We start from the raw sequence: 12,869 nt of genomic DNA, 5'->3' as shown, positions 1-12,869 counted from the left end.
CCCCTGGTCGAGGAGGCCTCCGGAATCCTCTCGGGAGCTGCAGCCGGGCCTGGGAAACGACATGGTGAGCTTCCAGGTTCCTTGGCAAGTCAGCCTGCCCCGCTTCTGGACCCCAGGCTCGTGATGCTGTCCTACCTTGTAATTGGGTCCCCATGCATAGAGAGCCTTATCTAGGGTTAGGGTTCGGTCCAGGGACGTCGCCAGGGCCGAAGCGACTCCGGTCTGGTGATCTCCCTCAAGGCCTGAAATGACGGCCCATGCCAGACGGCGGCTCAAATGCAGGAATAGGGATCGAGGCTGGCTTAGGTTTCGGTGGAGGGTCCTGGTTCGGGGTAGGGTTAGGGTTAGGGTTAGGTCCCAGGAGGTTCCAGGCGCCGAACCCACAGCCGGGCAGTGGTCTCCCCAAAGGGCTGATTTGAGGGCACAAGGGACCTTGCCGGTCAGGGACCCTCTTTGGCTGTCAAGGCCACACACGTCGATAAGCCCCTGGTCGAGGAGACCTCCGGAATCCTCTTGGGAGCTGCAGCCGGGCCTGGGAAACGACATGGTGAGATTCCAATTTCTATGCCGAGTCAGCCTGCACTGCTTCTGGACCCCAGGCGCGTGATGCTGTCCGACCTTGGAATTGGGTCCCCATGAGGAGAGAGCTTTAGCTAATGTTAGGGTTCGGTCCAGGGACGTCGCCAGGGCCGAAGCGACTACGGTCTCGTGATCTCCCTCGAGGGCTGAAGTGAGGGCCCATGCCAGGAGGCGGCTCAAATGCAGGATTAGATGTCGAGGCAGGCTTAGGTTTCGGTGGAGGGTCCTGGTTCGGGGTAGGGTTAGGGTTAGGGTTAGGTCCCAGGAGGTTCCAGGCGCTGAACTCACAGCAGGGCAGTGGTCTCCCCGAAGGGTGAGTTGAGGGCACAAGGGACGGTGCCGGTCAGGGTCCCTCTTTGGCTGCCAAGACCACACATGGCAATAAGCCCCTGGTCGAGGAGGCCTCCGGAATCCTCTCTGGAGCTGCAGCCGGGCCTGGGAAACGACATGGTGAGCTTCCAGGTTCCTTGGCAAGTCAGCCTGCCCCGCTTCTGGACCCCAGGCTCGTGATGCTGTCCTACCTTGGAATTGGGTCCCCATGCGGAGAGAGCCTTATCTAGGGTTAGGGTTCAGTCCAGGGACGTCACCAGGGCCGAAGTGACTCCGGTCTGGTGATCTCCTTCGAGGCCTGAAATGAGGGCCCATGCCAGACGGCAGCTCAAATGCAGGAATAGGGATCGAGCCTGGCTTAGGTTTCGGTGGAGGGTCCTTTTTCTGGGTAGGGTTAGGGTTAGGGTTAGGTCCCAGGAGGTTCCAGGCGCCGAACCCACAGCCGGGCAGTGGTCTTCCCGAAGGGCTGAGTTGAGGGCACAAGGGACCGTGCCGGTCAGGGACCCTCTTTGGCTGTCAAGGCCACACACGTCGTTAAGCCCCTGGTCCAGGAGGCCTCCGGAATCCTCTCTTGAGCTGCAGCCGGGCCTGGGAAACGACATGGTGAGATTCCAAGTTCCATGCCGAGTCAGCCTGCACCGCTTCTGGACTCCAGGCGCGTGATGCTGTCCGACCTTGGAATTGGGCCCCATGAGGAGAGAGCCTTAGCTAGGGTTGGGGTTCAGTCCAGGGACGTCGCCAGGGCCGAAGCGACTCTGGTCTCGTGATCTCCCTCGAGGGCTGAAGTGAGGGCGCATGCCAGGAGGCGGCTCAAATGCAGGATTAGGTGTCGAGGCAGGCTTAGGTTCCGGGGGATGGTCCTGGTTCGTGGTAGGGTTAGGGTTAGGGTTAGGTCCCAGGAGGTTCCAGGCGCTGAACTCACAGCAGGGCAGTGGTCTCCCCGAAGGGTGAGTTGAGGGCACAAGGGACGGTGCCGGTCAGGGTCCCTCTTTGGCTGCCAAGACCACACACGTCGAAAAGCCCCTGGTCGAGGAGGCCTCCGGAATCCTCTCGGGAGCTGCAGCCGGGCCTGGGAAACGACATGGTGAGCTTCCAGGTTCCTTGCCGAGTCAGCCTGCACCGCTTCTGTTCCCTATGCGCGTGATGCTGTCCGACATTGGAATTGGGTCCCCATGAGGAGAGAGCCTTAGCTAGGGTTAGGGTTCGGTCCAGGGACGACGCAAGGGCCGAAGGGACTCCGGTTTCATGATCTCCTTCGAGGGCTGAAGTGAGGGCCCATATCAGAAGGCGGCTCAAATGCAGGATAAGGGAATGAGGCAGGCTTACGTTTCGGTGGAGGGTCCTGGTTCGGGGTAGGGTTAGGGTTAGGGTTAGGTCCCAGGAGGTTCCAGGCGATGAACTCACAGCAGGGCAGTTGCATCCCCGAAGGGCTGAGTTGAGGGGACATGGGACGGTGCCGGTCAGGGTCCCTCTTTGGCTGCTAAGACCACACACGGCAATAAGCCCCTGGTCGAGGAGGCCTCCGAATCCTCTCGGGAGCTGCAGCCGGGCCTGGGAAACGACATGGTGAGCTTCCAGGTTCCTGGGCAAGTCAGCCTGCACCGCTTCTGGACCCCAGGCTCGTGATGCTGTCCGACCTTAGAATTGGGTCCCCATGAGGAGAGAGCCTTAGCTAGGGTTAGGGTTCGGTCCAGGGACGTCGCCAGGGCCGAAGCGACTCCGGTCTCGTGATCTCCCTCGAGGGCTGAAGTGAGGGCCCATGGCAGGAGGCGGCTGAAATGCAGGATTAGGGATCGAGGCAGGCTTAGGTATCGGTGAAAGTTAACGGTTCAGGTTAGGTTTAGGTTTAGGGGTAGGACCCAGGAGATTCCGGGCGCTGAACTCACAGCAGGGCAGTGGTCTCCCCGAAGGGCTGAGTTGAGGGCACAAGGGACGGTGCCGGTAGGGTCCCTCTTTGGCTGCCAAGACCACACACGTCGATAAGCCCCTGGTCGAGGAGGCCTCCGGAATCCACTCGGGAGCTGCAGCCGGGCCTGGGAAACGACATGGTGAGCTTCCAGGTTCCTTGCCGAGTCAGCCTGCACCGCTTCTGTTCCCTATGCGCGTGATGCTGTCCGACCTTGGAATTGGGTCCCCAAGAGGAGAGAGCCTTAGCTAGGGTTAGGGTTCGGTCCGGGGACGATGCCAGGGCCGTATCGACTCCACCCTCGGGATCTCCCTCGAGGGCTGAAGTGAGGGCCCATGCCACAAGGCGGCTCAAATGCAGGATAAGGGAACGAGGCAGGCTTAGTTTTCAGTGGAGGGTAACGGTTCGGGGAAAGGTTAGGGTTAGTGTTAGGTCCCAAGAGGTTCCAGACGCAGAACTCACAGCAGGGCAGTGTTCTTTCCGAAGGGCTTAGTTGCGCGCACAAAAGACGGTGCCGGTCAGGATCCCTCTTTGGCTGCCAAGGCCACACACGTCGATAAGCCCCTGGTCGAGGAGGCCTCCGGAATCCTCTCGGGAGCTGCAGCCGGGCCTGGCAAACGACATGGTGAGCTTCCAGGTTCTTTAGCAAGTCAGCCTTCCCCGCTTCTGGACCCCAGGCTCGTGATGCTGTCCTACCTTGGAATTGGGTCCCCATGCAGAGAGAGCCTTATCTAGAGTTAGGGTTCGGTCCAGGGACGTCGCCAGGGCCGAAGCGACTCCGGTCTGGTGATCTCCCTCGAGGCCTGAAATGAGGGCCCATGCCAGACGGCAGCTCAAATGCAGGAAAAGGGATCGAGCCTGGCTTAGGTTTCGGTGGAGGATCCTTTTTCTGGGTAGGGTTAGGGTTAGGGTTAGGTCCCAGGAGGTTCCAGGCGCCGAACCCACAGCCGGGCAGTGGTCTCCCCGAAGGGCTGAGTTGAGGGCACAAGGGACCGTGCCGTTCAGGGACCCTCTTTGGCTGTCAAGGCCACACACGTCGAAAAGCCCCTGGTCGAGGAGGCCTCCAGAATCCTCTCTGGAGCTGCAGCCGGGCCTGGGAATCGACATGGTGAGATTCTAAGTTCCATGCCGAGTCAGCCTGCACCGCTTCTGGACCCCAGGCGCGTGATGCTGTCCGACCTTGGAATTGGGTCCCCATGAGGAGAGAGCTTTAGCTAGGGTTAGGGTTCGGTCCAGGGACGTCGCCAGGGCCAAAGCGACTCTGGTCTCGTGATCTCCCTCGAGGGCTGAAGTGAGGGCCCATGCCAGGAGGCGGCTCAAATGCAGGATTAGGTGTCGAGGCAGGCTTAGGTTTCGGTGGAGGGTCCTGGTTCGGGGTAGGGTTAGGGTTAGGGTTAGGTCCCAGGAGGTTCCAGGCGCTGAACTCACAGCAGGGCAGTGGTCTCCCCGAAGGGCTGAGTTGAGGACACAAGGGACGGTGCCGGTCATGGTCCCTCTTTGGCTGCCAAGACCACACATGGCAATAAGCCCCTGGTCGAGGAGGCCTCCGGAATCCTCTCTGGAGCTGCAGCCGGGCCTGGGAAACGACATGGTGAGCTTCCAGGTTCCTTGGCAAGTCAGCCTGCCCCGCTTCTGGACCCCAGGCTCGTGATGCTGTCCTACCTTGGAATTGGGTCCCCATGCTGGAGAGCCTTATCTAGGGTTAGGGTTCAGTCCAGGGACGTCACCAGGGCCGAAGTGACTCCGGTCTGGTGATCTCCTTCGAGGCCTGAAATGAGGGCCCATGCCAGACGGCAGCTCAAATGCAGGAATAGGGATCGAGCCTGGCTTAGGTTTCGGTGGAGGGTCCTTTTTCTGGGTAGGGTTAGGGTTAGGGTTAGGTCCCAGGAGGTTCCAGGCGCCGAACCCACAGCCGGGCAGTGGTCTTCCCGAAGGGCTGAGTTGAGGGCACAAGGGACCGTGCCGATCAGGGACCCTCTTTGGCTGTCAAGGCCACACACGTCGATAAGCCCCTGGTCGAGGAGGCCTCCGGAATCCTCTCTTGAGCTGCAGCCGGGCCTGGGAAACGACATGGTGAGATTCCAAGTTCCATGCCGAGTCAGCCTGCACCGCTTCTGGACCCCAGGCGCGTGATGCTGTCCGACCTTGGAATTGGGTCCCCATGAGGAGAGAGCCTTAGCTAGGGTTAGGGTTCAGTCCAGGGACGTCGCCAGGGCCGAAGCGACTCTGGTCTCGTGATCTCCCTCGAGGGCTGAAGTGAGGGCCCATGCCAGGAGGCGGCTCAAATGCAGGATTAGGGGTCGAGGCAGGCTTAGGTTCCGGGGGATGGTCCTGGTTCGTGGTAGGGTTAGGGTTAGGGTTAGGTCCCAGGACGTTCCAGGCGCTGAACTCACAGCAGGGCAGTGGTCTCCCCGAAGGGCTGAGTTGAGGGCACAAGGGACGGTGCCGGTCAGGGTCCCTCTTTGGCTGCCAAGACCACACACGTCGAAAAGCCCCTGGTCGAGGAGGCCTCCGGAATCCTCTCGGGAGCTGCAGCCGGGCCTGGGAAACGACATGGTGAGCTTCCAGGTTCCTTGCCGAGTCAGCCTGCACCTCTTCTGTTCCCTATGCGCGTGATGCTGTCCGACATTGGAATTGAGTCCCCATGAGGAGAGAGCCTTAGCTAGGGTTAGGGTTCGGTCCAGGGACGACGCAAGGGCCGAAGCGACTCCGATTTTGTGATCTCCTTCGAGGGCTGAAGTGAGGGCCCATATCAGAAGGCGGCTCAAATGCAGGATAAGGGAATGAGGAAGGCTTAGGTTTCGGGGGAGGGTCCTGGTTCGGGGTAAGGTTAGGGTTAGGGTTAGGTCCCAGGAGGTTCCAGGCGCCGAACCCACAGCAGGGCAGTGGTCTCCCCGAAGGGCTGAGTTGAGGGCACAAAGGACCGTGCCGGTCAGGGTCCCTCTTTGGCTGTCAAGGCCACACACGTCGATAAGCCCCTGGTCGAGGAGACCTCCGGAATCCTCTCGGGAGCTGCAGCCGGGCCTGGGAAACGACATGGTGAGATTCCAAGTTCCATGCCGAGTCAGCCTGCACTGCTTCTGGACCCCAGGCGCGTGATGCTGTCCGACCTTGGAATTGGGTCCCCATGAGGAGAGAGCTTTAGCTAGGGTTAGGGTTCGGTCCAGGGACGTCGCCAGGGCAAAAGCGACTCTGGTCTCGTGATCTCCCTCGAGGGCTGAAGTGAGGGCCCATGCCAGGAGGCGGCTCAAATGCAGGATTAGGTGTCGAGGCAGGCTTAGGTTTCGGTGGAGGGTCCTGGTTCGGGGTAGGGTTAGGGTTAGGGTTAGGTCCCAGGAGGTTCCAGGCGCTGAACTCACAGCAGGGCAGTGGTCTCCCCGAAGGGCTGAGTTGAGGGCACAAGGGACGGTGCCGGTCAGGGTCCCTCTTTGGCTGCCAAGGCCACACACGTCGATAAGCCCCTGGTCGAGGAGGCCTCCGGAATCCTCTCAGGAGCTGCAGCCGGGCCTGGGGAACGACATGGTGAGCTTCCAGGTTCCTTGGCAAGTCAGCCTGCCCCGCTTCTGGACCCCAGGCTCGTGACGCTGTCCTACCTTGGAATTGGGTCCCCATGCAGAGAGAGCCTTATCTAGGGTTAGGGTTCAGTCCAGCGACGTCACCAGGGCCGAGGTGACTCCGGTCTGGTGATCTCCTTCGAGGACTGAAATGAGGGCCCATGCCAGACGGCATCTCAAATGCAGGAATAGGGATCGAGCCTGGCTTAGGTTTCGGTGGAGGGTCCTTTTTCTGGGTAGGGTTAGGGTTAGGGTTAGGTCCCAGGAGGTTCCAGGCGCCGAAGCCACAGCCGGGCAGTGGTCTTCCCGAAGGGCTGAGTTGAGGGCACAAGGGACCGTGCCGGTCAGGGACCCTCTTTGGCTGTCAAGGCCACACACGTCGATAAGCCCCTGGTCGAGGAGGCCTCCGGAATCCTCTCTGGAGCTGCAGCCGGGCCTGGGAAACGACATGGTGAGATTCCAAGTTCCATGCCGAGTCAGCCTGCACCGCTTCTGGACCCCAGGCGCGTGATGCTGTCCGACCTTGGAATTGGGTCCCCATGAGGAGAGAGCTTTAGCTAGGGTTAGGGTTCGGTCCAGGGACGTCACCAGGGCCGAAGCGACTACGGTCTCGTGATCTCCCTCGAGGGCTGAAGTGAGGGCCCATGCCAGGAGGCGGCTCAAATGCAGGATTAGATGTCGAGGCAGGCTTAGGTTTCGGTGGAGGGTCCTGGTTCGGGGTAGGGTTAGGGTTAGGGTTAGGTCCCAGGAGGTTCCAGGCGCTGAACTCACAGCAGGGCAGTGGTCTCCCCGAAGGGCTGAGTTGAGGGCACAAGGGACGGTGCCGGTCAGGGTCCCTTTTTGTGTGACAAAACCACACACGTCGATAAGCCCCTGGTCGAGGAGGCTCCGGAAGCCTCTCGGGAGCTGCAGCCGGGCCTGGGAAACGACATGGTGAGCTTCCATGTTCCTTGCCGAGTCAGCCTGCACCGCTTCTGTTCCCTATGCGCGTGATGCTGTCCGACCTTGGAATGGGTCCCCAACAGGAGAGAGCCTTAGCTAGGGTTAGGGTTCGGTCCAGGGACGATGCCAGGGCCGTAGCGACTCCGGTCTCTTGATCTCCCTCGAGGGCTGAAGTGAGGGCCCATGCCAGAAGGCGGCTCAAATGCAGGATAAGGGAACGAGGCAGGCTAGGTTTCAGTGGAGGTAACGGTTCGGGGAAGGGTTAGGGTTAGGGTTAGGTTCCAAGAGGTTCCAGACGCCGAACTCACAGCAGGGCAGTGTTCTTCCCGAAGGGCTTAGTGGCGGGCACAAAAGACGGTGCCGGTCAGGATCCCTCTTTGGCTGCCAAGGCCACACACGTCGATAAGCCCCTGGTCGAGGAGGCCTCCGGAATCCTCTCAGGAGCTGCAGCCGGGCCTGGGAAACGACATGGTGAGCTTCCAGGTTCCTTGGCAAGTCAGCCTGTCCCGCTTCTGGACCCCAGGCTCGTGACGCTGTCCTACCTTGGAATTGGGTCCCCATGCGGAGAGAGCCTTATCTAGGGTTAGGGTTCAGTCCAGCGACGTCACCAGGGCCGAGGTGACTCCGGTCTGGTGATCTCCTTCGAGGCCTGAAATGAGGGCCCATGCCAGACGGCATCTCAAATGCAGGATTAGGGATCGAGCCTGGCTTAGGTTTTGGTGGAGGGTCCTTTTTCTGGGTAGGGTTAGGGTTAGGGTTAGGTCCCAGGAGGTTCCAGGCGCCGAAGCCACAGCCGGGCAGTGGTCTTCCCGAAGGGCTGAATTGAGGGCACAAGGGACCGTGCCGGTCAGGGACCCTCTTTGGCTGTCAAGGCCACACACGTCGATAAGACCCTGGTCGAGGAGGCCTCCGGAATCTTCTCTGGAGCTGCAGCCGGGCCTGGGAAACGACATGGTGAGATTCCAAGTTCCATGCCGAGTCAGCCTGCACCGTTTCTGGACCCCAGGCGCGTGATGCTGTCCGACCTTGGAATTGGGTCCCCATGAGGAGAGAGCCTTAGCTAGGGTTAGGGTTCAGTCCAGGGACGTCGCCAGGGCCGAAGCGACTCTGGTCTCGTGATCTCCCTCGAGGGCTGAAGTGAGGGCCCATGCCAGGAAGCGGCTCAAATGCAGTATTAGGGGTCGAGGCAGGCTTAGGTTCCGGGGGATGGTCCTGGTTCGTGGTAGGGTTAGGGTTAGGGTTAGGTCCCAGGAGGTTCCAGGCGCTGAACTCACAGCAGGGCAGTGGTCTCCCCGAAATGCTGAGTTGAGGGCACAAGGGACGGTGCCGATCAGGGTCCCTCTTTGGCTGCCAAGACCACACACGTCGAAAAGCCCCTGGTCGAGGAGGCCTCCGAAATCCTCTCGGAGCTGCAGCCGGGCCTGGGAAACAACATGGTGAGCTTCCAGGTTCCTTGCCGAGTCAGCCTGCACCGCTTCTGTTCCCTATGCGCGTGATGCTGTCCGACATTGGAATTGGGTCCCCATGAGGAGAGAGCCTTAGCTAGGGTTAGGGTTCGGTCCAGGGACGACGCAAGGGCCGAAGCGACTCCGGTTTTGTGATCTCCTTCGAGGGCTGAGGTGAGGGCCCATATCTGAAGGCGGCTCAAATGCAGGATAAGGGAATGAGGCAGGCTTCCGTTTCGGTGGAGGGTAACGGTTCGGGGTAGGGTTAGGGTTAGGGTTAGGTCCCAGGAGGTTCCAGGCGCCGAACCCACAGCAGGGCAGTGGTCTCCCCGAAGGGCTGAGTTGAGGGCACAAGGGACCGTGCCGGTCAGGGTCCCTCTTTGGCTGTCAAGGGCACACACGTCGATAAGCCCCTGGTCGAGGAGACCTCCGGAATCCTCTCGGGAGCTGCAGCCGGGCCTGGGAAACGACATGGTGAGATTCCAAGTTCCATGCCGAGTCAGCCTGCACTGCTTCTGGACCCCAGGCGCGTGATGCTGTCCGACCTTGGAATTGGGTCCCCATGAGGAGAGAGCTTTAGCTAGGGTTAGGGTTCGGTCCAGGGACGTCGCCAGGGCAGAAGCGACTCTGGTCTCGTGATCTCCCTCGAGGGCTGAAGTGAGGGCCCATGCCAGGAGGCGGCTCAAATGCAGGATTAGGTGTCGAGGCAGGCTTAGGTTTCGGTGGAGGGTCCTGGTTCGGGGTAGGGTTAGGGTTAGGGTTAGGTCCCAGGAGGTTCCAGGCGCTGAACTCACAGCAGGGCAGTGGTCTCCCCGAAGGGCTGAGTTGAGGGCACAAGGGACGGTGCCGGTCAGGGTCCCTCTTTGGCTGCCAAGACCACACATGGCAATAAGCCCCTGGTCGAGGAGGCCTCCGGAATCCTCTCGGGAGCTGCAGCCGGGCCTGGGAAACGACATGGTGAGCTTCCAGGTTTCTGGGCAAGTCAGCCTGCACCGCTTCTGGACCCCAGGCTCGTGATGCTGTCCTACGTAGGAATTGGGTCCCATGCGGAGAGAGCCTTAACTAGGGTTAGGGTTCGGTCCTGGGACGTCGCCAGGGCCGAAGCGACTCGGGTCTCGTGATCTCCCTCGAGGACTGAAGTGAGGGCCCATTCCAGAAAGCGGCTCAAATGCAGGAATAGGGATCGAGGCTGGCTTAGGTTTCGGTGGAGGGTCCTGGTTCGGGGTAGGGTTAGGGTTAGGGTTAGGTCCCAGGAGATTCCAGGCGCTTTTCCCAAAGCAGGGCAGTGGTCTCCCCGAAGGGCTGAGTTGAGGGCACAAGGGACCGTGCCGGTCAGGGTCCCTCTTTGGCTGTCAAGGCCACACACGTCGATAAGACCCTGGTCGAGGAGGCCTCCGGAATCCTCTCGGGAGCTGCAGCCGGGCCTGGGAAACGACATGGTGAGATTGCAAGGTCCATGCCGAGTCAGCCTGCACCGCCTCTGGACCCCAGGCGCATGATGCTGTCCGACCTTGGAATTGTGTCCCCATGTGCAGAGAGCCTTAGCTATGGTTAGGGTTCGGTCCAGGGACGTTGCCAGGGCTAAAGCGACTCCGGTCTCGTGATCTCCCTCGAGGGCTGAAGAGAGGGCCCATGCCAGGAGGCGGCTCAAATGCAGGATTAGGTGTCGAGGCAGGCTTAGGTTTCGGTGGAGGGTCCTGGTTCGGGGTAGGGTTAGGGTTAGGGTTAGGTCCCAGGAGGTTCCAAGCGCTGAACTCACAGCAGGGCAGTGGTCTCCCCGAAGGGCTGAATTGAGGGCACAAGGGACGGTGCCGGTCAGGGTCCCTCTTTGGTTGCCAAGACCACACACGTCGATAAGCCCCTGGTCGAGGAGGCTCCGGAAGCCTCTCGGGAGCTGCAGCCGGGCCTGGGAAACGACATGGTGAGCTTCCATGTTCCTTGCCGAGTCAGCCTGCACCGCTTCTGTTCCCTATGCGCGTGATGCTGTCCGACCTTGGAATTGGGTCCCCAACAGGAGAGAGCCTTAGCTAGGGTTAGGGTTCGGTCCAGGGACGATGCCAGGGCCGTAGCGACTCCGGTCTCGTGATCTCCCTCGAGGGCTGAAGTGAGGGCCCATGCCAGAAGGCGGCTCAAATGCAGGATAAGGGAACGAGGCAGGCTAGGTTTCAGTGTAGGTAACGGTTCGGGGAAGGGTTAGGGTTAGGGTTAGGTTCCAAGAGGTTCCAGACGCCGAACTCACAGCAGGGCAGTGTTCTTCCCGAAGGGCTTAGTTGCGGGCACAAAAGACGGTGCCGGTCAGGATCCCTCTTTGGCTGCCAAGGCCACACACGTCGATAAGCCCCTGGTCGAGGAGGCCTCCGGAATCCTCTCAGGAGCTGCAGCCGGGCCTGGGGAACGACATGGTGAGCTTCCAGGTTCCTTGGCAAGTCAGCCTGCCCCGCTTCTGGACCCCAGGCTCGTGACGCTGTCCTACCTTGGAATTGGGTCCCCATGCGGAGAGAGCCTTATCTAGGGTTAGGGTTCAGTCCAGCGACGTCACCAGGGCCGAGGTGACTCCGGTCTGGTGATCTCCTTCGAGGACTGAAATGAGGGCCCATGCCAGACGGCATCTCAAATGCAGGAATAGGGATCGAGCCTGGCTTAGGTTTCGGTGGAGGGTCCTTTTTCTGGGTAGGGTTAGGGTTAGGGTTAGGTCCCAGGAGGTTCCAAGCGCCGAAGCCACAGCCGGGCAGTGGTCTTCCCGAAGGGCTGAGTTGAGGGCACAAGGGACCGTGCCGGTCAGGGACCCTCTTTGGCTGTCAAGGCCACACACGTCGATAAACCCCTGGTCGAGGAGGCCTCCGGAATCCTCTCTGGAGCTGCAGACGGGCCTGGGAAACGACATGGTGAGATTCCAAGTTCCATGCCGAGTCAGCCTGCACTGCTTCTGGAACCCAGGCGCGTGATGCTGTCCGACCTAGGAATTGGGTCCCCATGAGGAGAGAGCCTTAGCTAGGGTTAGGGTTCGGTCCAGGGACGTCGCCAGGGCCGAAGCGACTCTGGTCTCGTGATCTCCCTCGAGGGCTGAAGTGAGGGCCCATGCCAGGAAGCGGCTCAAATGCAGTATTAGGGGTCGAGGCAGGCTTAGGTTCCGGGGGATGGTCCTGGTTCGTGGTAGGGTTAGGGTAGGTTTAGGTCCCAGGAGGTTCCAGGCGCTGAACTCACAGCAGGGCAGTGGTCTCCCCGAAATGCTGAGTTGAGGGCACAAGGGACCGTGCCGGTCAGGGTCCCTCTTTGGCTGCCAAGACCACACACGTCGAAAAGCCCCTGGTCGAGGAGGCCTCCGAAATCCTCTCGGAGCTGCAGCCGGGCCTGGGAAACGACATGGTGAGCTTCCAGGTTCCTTGCCGAGTCAGCCTGCACCGCTTCTGTTCCCTATGCGCGTGATGCTGTCCGACATTGGAATTGGGTCCCCATGAGGAGAGAGCCTTAGCTAGGGTTAGGGTTCGGTCCAGGGACGACGCAAGGGCCGAAGCGACTCCGGTTTTGTGATCTCCTTCGAGGGCTGAGGTGAGGGCCCATATCTGAAGTCGGCTCAAATGCAGGATAAGGGAATGAGGCAGGCTTCCGTTTCGGTGGAGGGTAACGGTTCGGGGTAGGGTTAGGGTTAGGGTTAGGTCCCAGGAGGTTCCAGGCGCCGAACCCACAGCAGGGCAGTGGTCTCCCCGAAGGGCTGAGTTGAGGGCACAAGGGACCGTGCCGGTAGGGTCCCTCTTTGGCTGTCAAGGGCACACACGTCGATAAGCCCCTGGTCGAGGAGACCTCCGGAATCCTCTCGGGAGCTGCAGCCGGGCCTGGGAAACGACATGGTGAGATTCCAAGTTCCATGCCGAGTCAGCCTGCACTGCTTCTGGACCCCAGGCGCGTGATGCTGTCCGACCTTGGAATTGGGTCCCCATGAGGAGAGAGCTTTAGCTAGGGTTAGGGTTCGGTCCAGGGACGTCGCCAGGGCAGAAGCGACTCTGGTCTCGTGATCTCCCTCGAGGGCTGAAGTGAGGGCCCATGCCAGGAGGCGGCTCAAATGCAGGATTAGGTGTCGAGGCAGGCTTAGGTTTCGGTGGAGGGTCCTGGTTC

This window comes from Prionailurus viverrinus, unplaced genomic scaffold (assembly GCF_022837055.1).
Source record: "Prionailurus viverrinus isolate Anna unplaced genomic scaffold, UM_Priviv_1.0 scaffold_58, whole genome shotgun sequence".
NCBI lineage: Eukaryota > Metazoa > Chordata > Mammalia > Carnivora > Felidae > Prionailurus > Prionailurus viverrinus.
This window is presented reverse-complemented; position numbering follows the sequence as displayed.